The 18,692-nt window shown below is 34.3% G+C and overlaps 1 non-coding gene across 1 annotated transcript; it reads right to left on the reverse strand.

Moving 5' to 3' along the window:
* Positions 1-17,512: 17,512 nt before the first annotated feature.
* On the reverse strand, positions 17,513-17,614 carry LOC141541983 (U6 spliceosomal RNA). The gene has a single exon (XR_012481994.1). It is a non-coding gene; the product is annotated as a U6 spliceosomal RNA (small nuclear RNA).
* Between the last annotated feature and the right edge of the window lie 1,078 nt (positions 17,615-18,692).

Genomic DNA, 18,692 nt, shown 5'->3' on the forward strand with positions numbered 1-18,692 from the left:
TTAATTCTTCAGTTTACTAGGATTTAAAATGATTCTTCAAAACAAGGCATCCCTTTAAAAAAATGATATGTAAAAGTACCAGAAAGGTATTGATTACTAAGGTGACTATTCAAAGATTCATTCATTAGTACAATTTGCTTACCTGTTGGCATTAGCATCCTCTCTTGGTTTAATCACTCAATTTCCCTGTTGTGACATAGGTTCTCTGTTTTAATATTCAAGTAATGCTGAATAGTAGACTCCTATTTCCTTGTTAAAGGAAAGCTAGATAAAGATTTCATTTTATGGTTTGAATGCATAGTAAAGTTGCTATAAAGAGCAGCATCTGTAACACTGAGAATTGAATGCACTGCTACCCTTTAAACTTATTAATTCTAATTTTGACTTAATAATAATAAGAACAACAATAGCTAGCATTTAAGGCTTGCAAAGCACTGTACAAATATTACCTCAATTTTCCTCACAACAGTTCTGGAAAGTAACTGCTATTATTTTTTCCATATTATAGATTAGAAAAATTGAGAAAAAATTCTCATACAACAAAATTAACTACTTTTTCACCCCATGATGGTCCTATTCTGATGCTTCATTTTGAGTTCAATTAGTCAGTCAACAAGCATTTACTTATCAACCACTTACTATGTGTTTGTGTTAAGCATCAGAGCATACAAAGAAAAACAAACATATATTCCATATATAACATATATGCCCAGAAAGATCTCACATTGTAATGGAGGTGTGGAAGGGGTGAGGAGGTAAGATAGGGAAAGTATAACATAAAAATAACTATGTACAAATACAATGTAATTATGTACATACAAGTCACTAACAGTTCGAGGATCTCTTTTGCAAAAGGTGGGATTTGAACTGAGCCTTGAAGAAAATTAGAAAGTTGAGATAAGAAGGGAAAACATTTCAGATATGGAAACCAGCCCCCATAGGTTCAGAATAAGGAAATGTGTACTGTAATTTGAAAGGAACATGTGCTACTGAATGAAGGGAAAATTTTTTTACAACCTTTCTGACTGAGTCCATTACAGATTTATGTTATGTAACCTCAAGTGGACTTTTACTACTGCTAGTTAATATAAACTTCTCTTATAAATTCACAATTCCACATTTCATAATAGGTCTTTCAAGATTTTTTCCTTTAAATTCCTTTTGTAAATTCCCATAGTTTCTCTTCCCTTATCCTCTTAGCTGTAAATCTTGCCGTCTATTTTACAAAAAAAAAAAAAAAAAATTGAGGCCATTTAGTGTGACTCCCACTTCTTTCTTCTTCCTCATCTTAATTTACTCAGATACCTTCTATCACTATCTCCTCCTTCACCCCTTTCTCATATGAAAAGATGAGCCTTCTCTTTAACAAGACAAATCTTTCTCTACCTACACAAGTGATCCCACTCCATTACATTTCCTTTCAAATTTTTCTTTTCTGGGGTCCCCACTCTTACTTATTTTTAATCTCTCTTTGCCTATTGATTCCTTCCCTCCTAAATGGACAAATGTGTCTATGTTTCCTCTATCCTTCTGTCTCCATTCACATCCAATATATCTCCTGCTATAGGAGATAATTTTACTTATGTAAAACTAAATTCATTATCTTTCTCCCTAAATCTTCTCCCTTCCAAACCTCTATATTAATTGTTTAGTTCCTCCTACTTCCTCAGGCTCAGCAATCTAGTTGTTATTCTAGATTCCTTACTATTTCTTACTCTACCTCTCAACTAATCTGTTGTCAAGACACTATCTTTTGTCTTTATTTTTATCTCCACTATTTAGCACAGTGTCTGGTATATAGTTGATGCTTAATAAATGCTTGTAGATTATTGATTGATTTACTGGAGTACTGAAATGTGAGTGGATCTTCTGTGGGAGAAGATGATTCATTCACTTACACTATGTGGTAAAATGGGAAAGGCTTTATGTTCTTTTTCCTCTCCTGATGTGATGTGATCTTAACATACAGGGATGGATCTTTGATTTAGTCCTTTTTGTTCTTTCTTTTCTAGTCTGTGGTGCATAAAGTCTCTGGAGCTTGAGCTCTAGAGGTCAACCAGGCCAAGTATATTAGCCAATTTAGGACTGAGGCACTGAAGAATGATCCTGGAATGGCAGTCCAGCAGAAATAGGTTTTGGACAGGAACTCAATGGGATCAGTGCTAATTAGGAATTGGGCTAAGCTGTGAACCTACTCTTCTCTTCACTCTCCTTAGACACTGTAGTTGTTCTTTATGCCCCAAAGTTGTTGGGGAAGATGTTTGTATTTATTTTTGCTGTATCTTGTAGTGTGCTTGTCACTACTCTTTTGAATCACTCCTTAAAAAAAAAAGGGAATAGAGTAAATTAGGGCTTGAGTTGATGGTAAGATAAAAGACTCCCCAAATCCTTCATAGTCACTGAGAAACCTGGGAAATGGGAGATATAAAATGAAATGGGCCTGGCTGTGAGATAGTGAGGTCAGTCAATTAGGTTATGATGAAACTGTAGATTTTGAGTTGGAGGGAATCTTAGGGACCATCAGATCTAATTTATCCTCATTTTAGCAATAAGGAAACTGAAATCCAGGGAGATTGAGTAATTTGTCTGGGGTAATAATTCGTAAGTACTGGAAACACTGTTTTAACCTAGGTCTTCCTGATTGTAAGTTTAATACCTTGTCCTGCATCACTCTGATTCTCTGATGTTATGCCTTTAATTTATAAGCTATTTCAAATTCTGCCAATTACTTAACTACTCAACATTTATTAAGTAGTTACCATGTGTCAGGCGCTGTGCCAACTATACAAAGAAAGGAGGAACCTCATATTTCAATAAGGGAGACAAGATGAAAAACAAAATCTCTCAATCTGTTTGTCTCTGTCTCTCCATTTAAGTGGAAGGTAATTTCAAAGTTAAAGGACTAAAGGATTGGAAAAAGACCTCCTAAATCAGATGAGATTTTAGCTGACTTGAAGAAAGCTAAGGAAACTATGAGTGGACTATGAAAGGGAAGAATATTTTAGGCATGGAAGACAACCAGTGAAAAAGTTAAATACTGCACATATCACATTTTGATTTTCATGTTCATTGCTCTTGGTATGTGAGTATTATTTTCAGAAACCCTGTAAATTTTTTTTGGAGGGGGGATGTAAGAGACCAACCAGTACTTTTCTTCACTTGCTCATTTTCTATTTTTGTTATTTGTTGTGCAATTTTTAGCTGGTTTTCTTTCTTAGAATTTCAATTTTTTTTTTTTACTTTTTTGAGGAGTACAAAAACACTGGCTCTTTTAGAATTTTTTAATTCAATACCTTGGCTTAATCCTTCTTTTCGTTTCATATAAAAGCCTCTGGTTTTCACTGTTTTCTGAAATACTATTGCTTGTAACTTTCCATCCTAAGGCTTCATAACATTTTGAATAACTTTTAACTCCAAACTAAAATTTCCTGTTATAATCATGTCTCTTTGCTTAGCAAAAACATCAAGTCTACCAATTGAGGTGGTCTCTGGGCTCATTTAGTCATATTTTTCAGCAGAAGTGTCAAACTCACATCCTACAATACTCCCAAGTGTACCTTGAACAGATTAAAATGTAACAAGACAAATAAAAATAAGATAGAATATTGACAACGTTATATGTAGTTTTCTAAAATAATATTCAACTAGCAGAGATTCTTACAAAATGCCTTATTTTTGAGTTTGATGATACTGCTTTCCAAGGTCTTTTCATTGCTAAAATTATTTGCGTATCAAGGAAATTGTTTTAGGGTGATTTTGTCAAACTCCTCATGAAGTTTCTCTAATTGATCCTCTTCAACTGGTTGGCATAAAAGTAGTAAATATCTTCAAGGTGTTTTGTTTGCTTATGTTCTCAGGATGACAAAGTAGCCTATGAATTTGTTTCTGGGCACTCAATGAAATTGCTCTTACAATTCTTTTATCTGCCATTCAATCAATCAGCAACAATTATGAAGCAACTGAGCTAAGAACTGATTATACAAAGACAAAATTGAAATAATTTCTGCTCCCAAGGAATTTACATTCCATAGGTGGACACATATTTATTATAAGTATAAACAAAATATATACAAAATTAAAATAAGGGCTGGGTTTTTTAATGTATGTATGCATGTATGTATGTTTTTTTTTTTTTTTTTTTTTTTTTTTTGCAAAGTAGAAAGGCATTCTCTATATAAATGAGATGAGAAAAGGTTTTATGTTGAAGGTGACATTTGGAATGAAAAGATTCTAGGAAGTGGTGGAAGTAAGAAAAAAGCACATTGCAAGCATGATAGTTGCTTATTTAGAGGCATGGAAATAGGAGAAGTATGGTATATGAACAACAAAGAGAAGACCAGTTTGGTTGGATTGTAAAGTGCAGGAAGGGGAACAGTGTTATGTATAAGAGTAGAAAAGTAGAGTGAAACCAGGTTGTAAAAGATTTTAAATTTCTGGTAAAGTTTCTTTAGAGAACTTGTATTGTCTTCTCTTTTAGTTGCTACTTTTTAAGTCTTTTTGTTTAATTTATGTAAGCATGTTAATATTACTATACTATAGTAAAATATGAAGTCATTGGTTTGTTGAACAAAGATCTCCCATTTAGAATTATAAAAGTTAAATGTATAAATTTACATAAAAATAAATAAATGTATAAATAAAAATAAAAGTTAAAATTTATGGATAACCTCTAAAATCATGTGGTTCTTGACAGCATTTGGTCTCTTTTTTGCTTCTCTGTTGGTAGAAATACAATATAGAATCCAGGGTCATTTTAGAGCTTTCTTTAAACCATGACCAAAGAATTTATCACCTAGTAGTCCACCTACTGTCCCTGCATCTCTCCACATTAACTACATTTGTGTGTAGTTAGCAGGCATAACTTATCATTAGGATTATTTTTGAAAATTTTTAATTTCTTTTTTCACTCATTCCATCTTCTGGTACTCTCTGGGTCATTAATCTTTCTTGATAATATTGCATCCCTGGCTATGCTTCCAAGAATTAGTTTTATTCATCTTATTCATTATTAATTGTCAACATTTTGGTTTTAAATAAGTAAGCAAAATATAGGGCTAGGATAGGGTGGCTCTAGAATATAAATGAAGTAGGTTATTTTGGGAGAGAGTAGGAAGATCTAACATAAACATTGAACCAAGTGGGGGGGGGATAAGTTATAGTGGTAGTCAAGACATTTCTTGTTTCCCATTATCATTTCCAATATCATTCAACAATTTCTTTTTTTTTGAAACTTATTTAAAAATAATCAACAAACATATTTTCTCTTTTATCCTTATTTTTTTAAAAAAGAAAAACCAAATCTAACCAATTATGTGTAGTCAAGCAAGACAAATTCCCACATTGACCATGTTCAACAACATATGTCTCGTTCTGCATCCTGCATCCATCATCTCTCTGTTAGGAGAATCAGGAGGTTTCATCATCATTTCTATTTTGGAATTGTGTTTGGTCATTGCTTTGGTCAAAGTTCTTAAGTCTTTCAAAGTTGTTTGTCTTTATAATGTTGTATAAATTATCCATTCTCTTCTCAAGTAAAATGTCTATCTTTGAAACTATCTTGTTCGTCATTCCTCTACATTTTGGTTTCAAACAAATCAGCAAAATATAGGACTAGGATAGGGTGGCTCTGGAATATAAAAGAAGGAAGTTATTTTTGGAGAGGATAGGAAGATCTAACATAAACATTGCACCTAGAAAACAACAGACAAGTGAGGTAGAGTGGAAAGAGACTATATTTTATTTTTATCATTCCATGGGACTCTAGTTCAGCTTTTGTGATCTTAAATAAATGCTCTTTTTTAGGCTTCTACTTTAAAACTTAAAGCCATTTATTTAGAGCAGGGGTGGGAAACTTTTTTTTACTTCCAAGGGCCATTTGGGTACTTATAACATTATTTATAGGCCCTACAAAATTATCCTCTTATAGAACTCAATCAGTGGGAGGTTGTTGCATCTAGCTTTCATCTCATCATTATCTATGGTTGTTTTAGTAAATTATTTCATGGGTTTTATATGTCCTCTGGTTTAGAGCAACTTATATAGGACTTGTTTGATACTTGAGCAGGAGTTTTCAGTGTTTAGAACCTTATGACTGCTGAGTTGGGTTAGAAGGCAAAAAAGGGATACTAGGAAAAGGAAAAAAAACAAAAAACTCCCATTATAGAGACTAGATAGGTATAGAGAGGCTCATCAGATTGGCAACTGAAGGATGAATTCTTTTGGCCTTAAGAACTTATTAAATCATCCACTAAGTCATGGATTGATTGCAATCTGCATCAGAATAGGAAATAGAAATGGATGAAATAATAGATCCTTGAAGTATAATAAAAAGACTTCATATTCCTCCTGGTATTTCTGTTTACTATTTTCCTAAATGATCTAGGCTGTCTGCCTGGGAATTTAAACATACTGCATTATTATGCTATTATCTTCTTCACTTACATTTCATATATATATGTATATATATGTATATATGTATGAATATATAGAGCAGAGATACAGAATAAGAAATTAAATTTCATTATGACTCTCACCCATTAATTTATGGAAATCTTTTCTAAAATTATTTTTATTTTTAAACCATACCACTCCTTTGAATAATGAGTTTTAACACATATAACATGCAATAAATAAAGTGTTACTTTTTGGGGGGATTCTTTAACTACTCTCTTCTACACTTCAAGAAGAAATTCCTAGGTTTAGTATTAGATGAATATCGTAGTTTACCTCATTTATCACTCATCAGAATTTTACTGAATTCAAATGTTACCATTGTCCTTCTCAGACTGAATTTATAAATTTTTAAAATCTATCTTCATTAGCAACAACAATAGCAGCAGCAGCAGCAACAATAACAACCATAACGATTGCTAGCATTTGCCTAATGCTAAGTGCTATAATTGTGCTTATTTTTACCACTGAGTAAATTAAGGCAGAGGTTAAGTGGCTATCCCAGGGCTATACAGCTATGAATGTCTGAGGTGGTATTTGGATTTTCTGATTCCAGGTCCTGGTTGCTATTCACTATCCCAACTAATAGCCAAATAGCAATATTTCAAACCTTTTGCCTCAGATGCTTCTCTCTCCAAAATGATTCCAGTTCCATTTTTAGCTTTCTAAAACATATATAGGCTAGAGCTACACCTTATTTTCAATGATGTTATAGATTTTGCTTTCATTGCACTTTCTTAATGATTGATTACAAGTACTTAGTTGTTTTGAGTTAATTATTATTATTAACTGCAACAGCACATTGAAGCAAAATCTTCAGAAAATAATCTATAATAAATCCTATTTCCCTTTTGGGGCTACATCTTGGCTCCTATAATTTGATTAGCATGCCAGGATTAATTTCCTATCCTTTTTTTTAAACATCAGCATTTTCCTGCTTATGTTATATGTCTGGGAACCACAGAAGATCATGAAATACCAAAATTACTTATGATTCAGAAATCAGTGGAAAGATACATTGTAGACAGTAGAAGGCTATTATGTATGAGCAGCTATGACTTGTGTCATAATAATGGCATAGAAGACATCATCCATGATATGCATGGTTGGATGGGCCAATATTCTAGAAAGATTCAAGAATAACAGATGGACAGCTTGAGGTTTGAATTGGTACTCATAAAATATCAAAATAGCCAGATTCTTCCACTACATGAGAAGGCTTGAATGGATTGCTATCTGAATCATGGAGGAATAGCTACACTGAAAAGATCTCAAAATCATGGAAACATTGAAATAAAAATTACCCTTTGTTGGCCAATGCTTAAGTTTTTCCATAAAATATGTTGAGAGATGAGAACATGAAACCACAAGCTTTAAAAATCAGTGATTTTTGACAAAAAATATAGTTAGAAGAATACCAGGAACAAGACTGGAAGACAAAAGGAAGTTTTATGTATAGCTCACCAGATAAAGTAGGGGATAGAATATTAAACTAGGAACCAGAAGACCTGGTTTCTAGTTATATTTCGTTTGTTAAGAAGCGATATCAAATTGGATAAGTTATTAAATTTCCCTTTAAGACTCAGATTCTACACCTTTGAAAGAAAAGTACTGGAGTAGCTTTTAAAATTCATTTTCTAGTGAGCAGAACCAGGAGGACTTTATATACAGAAGTAGCAAGATTGTGTGATGATCAACTAAGATAGACTTAGCTCTTCTCAGCAATGCAGTGATTCAAGACAATTCCATTAGACTTGGAAGGGAAAATTCCATCCATATTCTGAGAAAGAACTATAGAGATTGAATCAGATCTAAGCATATTATTTTTACTTTTTTCTTTTTCTTTCCTTTTCCTTTTTTGTTCCTATTTTTCTTTCACTACATGACTAATATGGAAATATGCTTAAAATGACTGTACATATATAACATATCAGATTGCTTATTATTTTGGGGAGGGGAAAGCAAGGAGAGAAAATTTTAAAACTCAAAATTTTGCAAAAATAAAATTTGAAAACTATCTTTACATGTAATTGGAAAAAATAAAATACTATTAAGTAAAATTAAATTCCTTTTCTAGCTTTAACTTTTTTGAATCTACAAAGATTTAAAATGAGATACAACTAATTTCTTGTTCATTCTATTAATAAATCATTTCTTAATAAGAAATGTATAATCACTTTTTGTCATTTCCTTTTTTGTTAAAATATCATATATCCTACTTCTGAATTTTTAAGAAAGTTCAACTGGACAATATATGACTGTTTTGAAAATAAATGACATGATCAATATCTGAATAGTTTTTCCTATTTTCTCTGAAGATTACAGTCCTTTTATTTTTTCTCAAATCTTTAAATCACAAAACTTTATTTAATGATAGCTCTCCAATGGAGCTTTTTCTTTTTTTTTCTTTTTTTTTTTTTAATTTTTTATTTTATTTTATAATTATAACATTTTTTGACAGTACATATGCATGGGTAATTTTTTACAACATTATCCCTTGCACTTACTTCTATTCAGATTTTTTCCCTTCCTCCCCCAACCCCCTCCCCCAGATGGCAAGCAGTCTTATATATGTTAAATATATTACAGTATAATTTAGATACAATATATGTGTGTAGAACCAAATTTTTTGTTGCACAGGAAGAATTGGATTCAGAAGGTAAAAATAACAGTTTACATTCATTTCCCAGTGTTCCTTTTCTGGATGTAGCTGGTTCTTTCCATCATTAATCAATTGGAATTGGATTAACTCTTCTCTATGTTGAAGAAATCCACTTCCATCAGCATACATCCTCGTACAGTATCATTGTTGAAGTGTATAATGATCTTCTGGTTCTGCTCGTTTCACTCAGCATCAGTTGATGTAAGTCTCTCCAAGCCTCTCTATATTTCTCCTGTTGGTCATTTCTTATAGAACAATAATATTCCATAACATTCATATACCATAGTTTACCCAACCATTCTCCAATTGATGGACATCCATTCATCTTCCAGCTTCTAGCCACTATGAAAAGGGCTGCCACAAACATTTTGGCACATACAGGACCCTTTCCCTTCTCTAGTAGCTCCTTGGGGTATAAGCCCAGTAGTAGTATGGCTGGGTCAAAGGGTATGCACATTTTGATAACTTTTTGGGCATAATTCCAGATTGCTCTCCAGAATGGTTGGATTCTTTCACAACTCCACCAACAGTGCATCAGTGTCCCAGTTTTCCCACAGCCCCTCCAACATTCATCGTTATTTGTTCCTGTCATCTTAGCCAATCTGACAGGTGTGTAATGATACCTCAGAGTTGTCTTAATTTGCATTTCTCTGATCAATAGTGATTTGGAACACTCTTTCATATGAGTGGAAATAGTTTTAATTTCATCATCTGAAAATTGTCTGTTCATATCCTTTGACCATTTATCAATTGGAGAATGGCTTGATTTCTTATAAATTAAAGTCAATTCTCTGTATATTTTGGAGATGAGGCCTTTATCAGAACCTTTAACTGTAAAAATGTTTTCCCAATTTGTTACTTCCCTTCTAATCTTGTTTGCATTAGTTTTGTTTGTGCAGAAACTTTTTAATTTGGTGTAATCAAAATGTTCTATTTTGTGATCAATAATGGTCTCTAGTTCTCCCTTGGACACAAACTCCTTCCTCCTCCACAAGTCTGAGAGGTAAACCATCCCATGTTCCTCCAATTTATTTATGATTTCGTTCTTTATGCCTAAATCTTGGACCCATTTTTATCTAATCTTAGTATGTGGTGTTAAATGTGGGTCCATGCCTAGTTTCTGCCATACTAATTTCCAGTTTTCCCAGCAGTTTTTGTCAAATAATGAATTCTTATCCCAAAATTTGGGATCTTTGGGTTTGTCAAAGATTAGATTGCTATTTTTATTCACTATCTTGTCCTGTGAACCTAACCTATGCCACTGATCAACTAGTCTATTTCTTAGCCAATACCAAATGGTTTTGGTGACTGTTGCTTTATAATATAGCTTTAAATCAGGTACACTTAGACCACCTTCCTCTGACTTTTTTTTCATTAGTTCCCTTGCAATTCTCGACCTTTTATTCTTCCATATGAATTTTGTTGTTATTTTTTCTAGGTCATTAAAATAGTTCCTTGGGAGTCTGATTGGTATAGCACTAAATAAATAGATTAGTTTGGGGAGTATTGTCATCTTTATTATATTCGCTCGGCCTATCCAAGAACATTGAATGTCTTTCCAATTATTTAAATCTGACTTTATTTTTGTGGCAAGTATTTTGTAATTTTGCTCATATAATTCCTGACTCTCCTTTGGTAGATATATTCCCAAATATTTGATACTATCGACTGTTATTTTGAATGGAATTTCTCTTTGTATCTCTTGCTGTTGGATTGTGTTGGTAATGTATAAAAATGCTGCGGATTTATGTGGATTTATTTTGTATCCTGCGACTTTGCTAAAATTCTGAATTATTTCTAATAGCTTTTTAGCAGAGTCTTTGGGGTTCTCTAAGTATACCATCATGTCATCTGCGAAAAGTGACAATTTGATTTCTTCATTTCCTACTCTAATTCCTTGGATCTCTTTCTCGGCTCTTATTGCCAAAGCTAGAGTTTCTAGTACTATGTTGAATAGTAATGGTGATAGTGGGCAACCTTGTTTCACTCCTGATCTTACAGGGAAAGGTTCTAGTTTATCACCATTACATATGATGTTTACTGAAGGTTTTAAATATATGCTCCTTATTATTTTAAGGAATAGTCCATTTATTCCTATACTCTCAAGCGTTTTTAGTAGGAATGGATGTTGGATTTTATCAAATGCCTTTTCTGCATCTATTGAGATGATCATATGGTTTTTATTAATTTGATTATTAATATGGTCAATTATACTAATAGTTTTCCTAATATTAAACCAGCCCTGCATTCCTGGTATAAATCCCACTTGGTCATAGTGTATTATCCTGGGGATGATTTTCTGAAGTCTATTTGCTAATATCTTATTTAAGATTTTAGCATCAATATTCATTAAGGAAATTGGTCTATAGTTTTCTTTCTCAGTTTTCGATCTACCTGGTTTAGGTATCAGTACCATGTCTGTGTCATAGAAAGAATTTGGTAGGACTCCTTCAATCCCTATTTTTTCAAATAGTTTACATAGCATTGGAGTTAGTTGTTCTTTAAATGTTTGGTAGAATTCACCTGTAAATCCATCTGGTCCTGGGGACTTTTTCTTAGGAAGTTGGTTAATAGCTTGGTCTATTTCTTTTTCTGAGATGGGACTATTTAGACTACTTACTTCTTCCTCTGTTAATCTGGGCAAGCTATATTTTTGAAGGTATTCTTCCATTTCATTTAAGTTATCGAATTTATCGGCATAAAGTTGAGCAAAGTAGCTCCTAACTATTGTTCTAATTTCCTCTTCATTAGTGGTGAGTTCACCCTTTTCATTTTCAAGACTATCAATTTGCTTTTTCTCTTTCCTTTTTTTAATCAGGTTTACTAAGGGTTTGTCTATTTTGTTGGTTTTTTCATAAAACCAACTCTTAGTTTTATTAATTAATTCAATAGTTTTTTTACTTTCAATTTTATTAATCTCACCTTTTATTTTTTGAATTTCAAGTTTTGTGTTTGTCTGGGGGTTTTTAATTTGTTCCTTTTCTAGCAATTTTAGTTGTAAACCCAATTCGTTGGCCCTCTCTTTCTCTATTTTATGCAAGTAGGCCTGTAGAGATATAAAACTTCCCCTAATTACTGCTTTGGCTGTATCCCACACATTTTGGTATGATGTCTCATTATTGTCATTTTCTTGGGTGAAGTTATTAATTATGTCTATGATTTGCTGTTTTACCCAATCATTCTTTAGTATAAGATTATTTAGTTTCCAATTATTTTTTGGTCTATTTTCCCCTGGCTTTTTATTAAATGTTATTTTGATTGCATTATGGTCTGAAAAGGATGCATTTACTATTTCTGCCTTACTGCATTTGATTTTGAGGTTTTTATGCCCTAGTATATGATCAATTTTTGTATAGGTTCCATGAACTGCTGAGAAGAAAGTATATTCCTTTCTGTCTCCATTTAGCTTTCGCCAAAGATCTATCATATCAAACTTTTCTAGTATTCTATTTACCTCTTTGACTTCTTTCTTATTTATTTTGTGGTTTGATTTATCTAATTCTGAGAGTGCAAGGTTGAGATCTCCCGCTATTATAGTTTTGCTATCTATTTCCTCTTGCAGCTCTCTTAATTTCTCTTTTAAGAATTTAGATGCTGCACCACTTGGTGCATACATGTTTAATATTGATACTGCTTCACTATTGATGCTTCCCTTTAGCAGGATATAATGCCCTTCCTTATCTCTTTTAATTAGATCAATTTTTGTTTTTGCTTGATCTGAGATGAGGATGGCTACTCCTGCTTTTTTGGTTTTGCCTGAAGCATAATAGATTCTGCTCCACCCTTTTACTTTTAGTTTGAATGTCTCATCCTGTTTCAGGTGTGTTTCCTGTAAACAACATATAGTAGGATTGTGACTTTTAATCCAGTCTGCTAACTGCTTCCTCTTTATGAGGCAGTTTGCCCCATTCACATTTATGGTTAGAAGGACTAATTCTATATTGCTTGCCATCCTATTAACCCCTGCTTATGCTTTTCCCCTTTCCTTCCCTTTTACCCTCCTATCCAGTATTAAACTGGTAAACACCACTTGCTTTTCACAGCCCTCCCTTTTTAGGATCCCTCCCCCACCTTAAAGATCCTCCCCTTATTTTACCCCTTTTCCTTGAAATTACTGTATTCCCTTCCCCTTAGCTTACTCCTTCCCTTTCACTTTTCAATGAAGTGGAAGAAGTTTCACCATAAATCGAATATGTCTATTGATACACGCTATGTTCATCTCCCTCCTTTCTTTCTCTCAGATATAATAGGTTACCTTTGCCTCTTCCTGAGATGTAGTACCACCACTTTATACTTTTTTATGATATAATCTCCTTTCCACCTCTAGTTTCTAAGACAAATTGTACATATGTTCTTTACATATTTTTTTGACAGAAGTATAGTTCTCAAGATTTCTTTTTACCTTTTTTAGAAGTCTCTTGAGTTCTGTATTTGAAGATCAAACCTCTTATGTAGGTCTGGTTTTTTCATCAAAAATAGATGGAATTCATTTATTTCATTAAATGTCCATCTTCTTCCCTGGAAAATGATGCTCATTCTTGCTGGGTAAGTTATTCTTGGCTGCATACCAAGTTCCTTAGCCTTTCGGAATATCATGTTCCAGGCCCTGCGTTCTTTTAATGTGGACGCTGCTAGATCCTGTGTTATCCTTATTGTGGATCCTCCGTATCTGAATTGTTTTTTTCTAGCAGCTTCCAATATCTTTTCCTTTGTCTGATGGTTCTTGAACTTGGCCACTATATTTCTTGGCGTTTTGATTTTAGGGTCCCTTTCAGTAGGTGATCGATGAATTTTCTCAATGTCTATTTTACCCTCTGTTTCCAAAATGTCTGGGCAGTTCTCTTTGATAATTTCCTCGAAAATGGTGTCCAAGCTCTTTTTTTCCTCCCATTTTTCAGGGAGTCCGATTATTCTCAAATTGTCTCTCCTGGATCTGTTTTCCAGGTCTGTTGTCTTTCTGGTTAGGTACTTGACAGTTTTTTCAATTGTTTCATTTCTCTGGTTTTGCTTGACTCCCTCTTGGTTTCTCCTTGAGTCATTCATTTCTACTTGTTCCAGTCTAATTTTCAATGATGTATTTTCTTCACTCACTTTTTTTATATCTCTTTGTAATTGTCCAATTGAGTTTTTATCTTCTATGGAATTTTTTTCCATTGTATCCATTTTATTTTTTAGAGAGCTGATTTCTTTTTCCAGCTCTCTAATCCTGTTTTCCTTGGAGTTGTTTACCTTTTCCAGCTCACTAATCCTGTTTTCCTTGAAGTTGTTTACCTTTTCCAGCTCACTAATCTTATTTCTCAATGATTTGATTTCTTTATCCATTCTGTCTTTGAATGCATGGGATGACTTCTCCAGGCTCTTTTGCCAAGCTTCCCTTTCCTTTTCTCATTTCTCTTCCAGCTCTCTTGTGAGAGCCTTTTTGATTTCCTCTATGAGGTTCTTTTGTATTGAGGAGCAGCTTATATCCCTCCCAGGGGATACATCTGGGGACATTCTGTTCCTAGTCTCTTCAGCATTTGAAGTCTGCTCCCTCTCCACACAGAAGCTGTCAATGGTTAGAGCCCTTTTGAATTTTTTGTTCATTTTGTCAGAGTAGGAATCAAAGAAAACAAACTGACAAGAGAAACAATTGGTCTGTTTTGCGGGGGATGTGGCTGGATGGTATTAATGGGCTTCCTCTACAGACTGGGGGTAGGGCAGCAGAGAGCCACTAACAGAACAGCAATGACTGTACTGAGTCTGCGCTCTGAGGCTCCGAGAACGCACCGAGTCAGTCCAGGTGGGGGTTGGGGGTGGCCGGGCTCTGAGAGACGCTGGCTTTCTGGTGTTTTAATCTTCACCTCCGGTGTTTACACCCTCTCCACCGCTCCTGGCTTGCTGCCGAGACGGAGCATCCACACTGGGGCAAAAGCCCTTTCACAGAAACGGCAGAGATCACACCCCTCCCCCTCCGGTCTGAGCCGTGTGAGCTGCCTGTCTTGCTCTGGCTGTCTGCCCTCAGTCTGCGCCCAGTCTGACTGACCCTCCCCCGAACAAACACAGACCTTTTCTGGCGACTTTCAAGGATGTCTTCTCTTGGTGATAATTTGTGGATTTCTTTCTGGGTCAAGCATTAAGTCAGAGGCTTGTCATGAAGTAAGTTCTGAGAGAAAACGAGGAGCTCAAGCAGCTGTCTGCCTCCACGCCGCCATCTTGGCCGGAAGTCCCGAGCTTTTTCTTTTTAATTGAGATTTAGCTAAGTTCTCAAAATTAGCCTTAATATAGAGATATTCCATTATTACATATAGAAACAATGAATGAACATTGCTCCTCTTTCCCCCAGAGTAAATATACGTGAATACTTCATCTTAAAAACATTAATAAATCACAAGATCATAGGTTTAGAACTTCCTAAGAAGGAATTTGATAGGTCATCTAGTCCAATTCATTTATTTTATAGATAAAAAGGTAAAGATCCAAGGAAATTAAAAGATTTATTCAAGGTCATATAAATAGTGACAGAAACAGCATTTGAACCTATATCCTCAGATTGCAAAGCTTGTATTCAATCCACTGTGCCTGCCATATTGACTCCTCATTGCTTGTGCTCATTATAAAGAAATATTTTTAGATCTATTTAGTCATAAGATACCCCAGTAATTTCTATTGTGTCATTCAGTTGTTTTCAGTCATATCCAATTTTTTGTGACTCCATTTTCTTGGCAAAAAATACTGGAGTGGTTTGTCGTTTCCTTCTCAAGCTTAGTTTACAGAAGAGAAAACTGAGGTAAACAGGATTGTCTTGGCCAGAGTAACGCAGCTAGTAAGTGTCTGAGACTAGATTTAAACTCAGGAAGATAATTTTTCTGACTCCAGGTCCCTCACTTTATTTACTGCATCACTTAGTTCCCCCTGTGATTTCTGAAGTACATACTATAGTTTTGTGATCTAATCCAATTGAACAAACATTGAGCAAATCAGTCTACTAGAGGCTGGGATATAAAGACAAAATAAAACCAGTCTGTCTTCAAGGGATTTTCATTCTACTGGGGGATACAACATGGAAAGAGATAGGTGTATTCATCATAATTTGAGGAAAGAGTGGATAATGACAATTGGACAAATTAGAAAATACTTCCTAAAAGAGATGGCTAAGTCTCTACTTTGGGCAGATACTCTAAGAGATGGAGGAGAGGAAGAAATCCATTTTGAAGATGGAATATAGCTTGTGTAAAGTCAGAAGGATGGAAATTGGAATGCTAGATTTGGGAATAGGAAGTAGGCCAGTTTGTCTTAAACATATAGTTTGTGAAGGGAACAGTGTCAAACAAACCCAAAAAGATAGGCTAGAACCAGGTTGTAAAGGGCTTTAAAAAACTAGCTGAAGAATTGCCACTTTATCCTTAAAGAAACACGCAGTTCCTGAATATTCTTAAGAAGAAAATTTCTATAATCAGACATGCATTGTTTAGGAAAATTATTTTGTCAGCCACGTGGAGGAATAAATAGAGAGAAGAGAGCAAGAAACTAGAAATTCAATTGGGATGGTGTAGCAGGTGAAGACAGGTGGTGAGCAGGGTCTCAGGTAAGGTAGTAGCCATATGAGTGGGGGAAAAAGGGATGGGCAACCTAGGGAGCCCATTCTACTAATCAGCTTTAATTTTCAGGAAGTTTTCCTATCACTGAACCTAAATCTGTCTCTTTATAATTTCTACCCATGATTCCTGGTTCTGCCTTTTGGGGTCAAAATGAACAAATCTTTCCTCCATATATTAGCTCTTCAAATACTTAAAGACGAACATCTTGCCCCATCTGTATCTTCTTTTCTTGAGAAGAAGAATGTATGCCATAATTCCTTCAACCAATCTTAATCAAAACCTTGTTCCATTCTAATTGTCCATCCCTGAAACTCTTCAGCTTATTTGTGTCCTTACTGAGGTGCCCAGAGATAAATATGTTACTCCAGATGAGGTCTGACAAAGTCAGGAGTATAGTGGTGCTATCTCTTCCCTATTCTTGGAAATTATTAATCTCTTAGTTTAGTCCAAAGTGTCATTAGTTTTTTTGGCTTCCTCATTATATTATTGGCTCTTATTGAGATTACATTCCACAAAAAACCTTGATTTGTTTTTTCAAAATAATGACTATCTGTACATTCAATTCAATAATATTTATTATGCATTATGTGCCAGGACTTTTGTTAAGTGCTGGGGATATAAAAAGAGGCAAAAGAAATCTCCTGCCTTCCAGGAGTTTAATATCTAAAAGGGAGACAAAATGCAAATAAATATTACAAACAAATTATATACAAAATATGTAGGAAATAATTAACAGAGGCAGACTCTGGAATTAAGAGGAGATAGGAAAGGCTTCCTAGAGAAGATGGGATTTTAGAAGCTAAGGAGGTCAGCAATCAGAGTGAAAAGTAAGGAATGCTTCACAAATTTGCACATCATCCTTATGCAGGGACTATGTTAATCTTTTCTGAATCATTCTAGTTTTGGTATATATAAGTTCTCTTATCTTATACAATAAACAGCAAAAATGATTAATTGGGAATTGATACCCGAGATAAATAAGGAGATAGTAGGAGAATACTTAGGTACCTTTGATGAATTCAAGTCATCCCAACCAGAAGAACTAGATCCTGAAGTCCTTAAAGAACTGGAAGATGTGAGTGCTGAATCATAATGTCAGTGATTTTTTATTATTATTAAAGATTTTTATTTACAAAACATATACATGGGTAATTTTTCAACATTGACCCTTGCAAAGCCTTTTATTCCAAACTTTCCTCTTCTTCCCCTCATCCTTTCTCCTAGCTGGGAATCCAATACATGTTAAATATGTTAAAATATATATTAAATCCTATATATGTATACATATTTATATAGTTATCTTGCTGCACAAGAAAAATCAGATCAAGAAGGAAGAAAAAAAACTGAGAAAGGAAACAAAATTCAAGTAAATAACAACAGAGAGAGTGAGAATGCTATGTTGTGGTCCACACTCAGTTCCCACAGTTCTCCCTCTGGGTGTACTTGGCTCTCTTTATCACTGAACAATTGGAACTGGTTTGACTCATCTTGTTGAAGAGAGTCACGTCCATCAGAATTGATCATTGTATGATAATGTTGTTGCCATGATGATGATCTCCTAGTTCTGCTTATTTCACTTAGCATCAGTTCATGTAAGTCTCTCCAAGCCTCTCTGAAGTCATCCTGGTTGTTGTTTCTTACAGAAAAATAATCCATAACATTCATATACCATAATTTATTCAGCCATTCTCCAATTTATGGGCATCCACTCAGTTTCCAGTTTTTTGCCACTACAAGAAGGGCTGCCACAAACATTTTTGCACATGTGGGTCCCTTTCCCTCCTTTAAGAATTCTTTGGGATATAAGTCCAGTAGGAACACTGATGGATCAAAAGGTATATACAGTTTGATAACTTTTTGAACATAGGTACAAACTGTTCTCCAGAATGGTTAGATCTGTTCACAGTTCCAAAAAAACAATGTATCAGTATCCCAGTTTTCCCACATCCCCTCCAACATTCATCATTATAATTTCCTGTCATCTTAGCCAATCTGACAGGTGT

Source organism: Sminthopsis crassicaudata, chromosome 4 (genome assembly GCF_048593235.1).
Source record: "Sminthopsis crassicaudata isolate SCR6 chromosome 4, ASM4859323v1, whole genome shotgun sequence".
Lineage (NCBI taxonomy): Eukaryota > Metazoa > Chordata > Mammalia > Dasyuromorphia > Dasyuridae > Sminthopsis > Sminthopsis crassicaudata.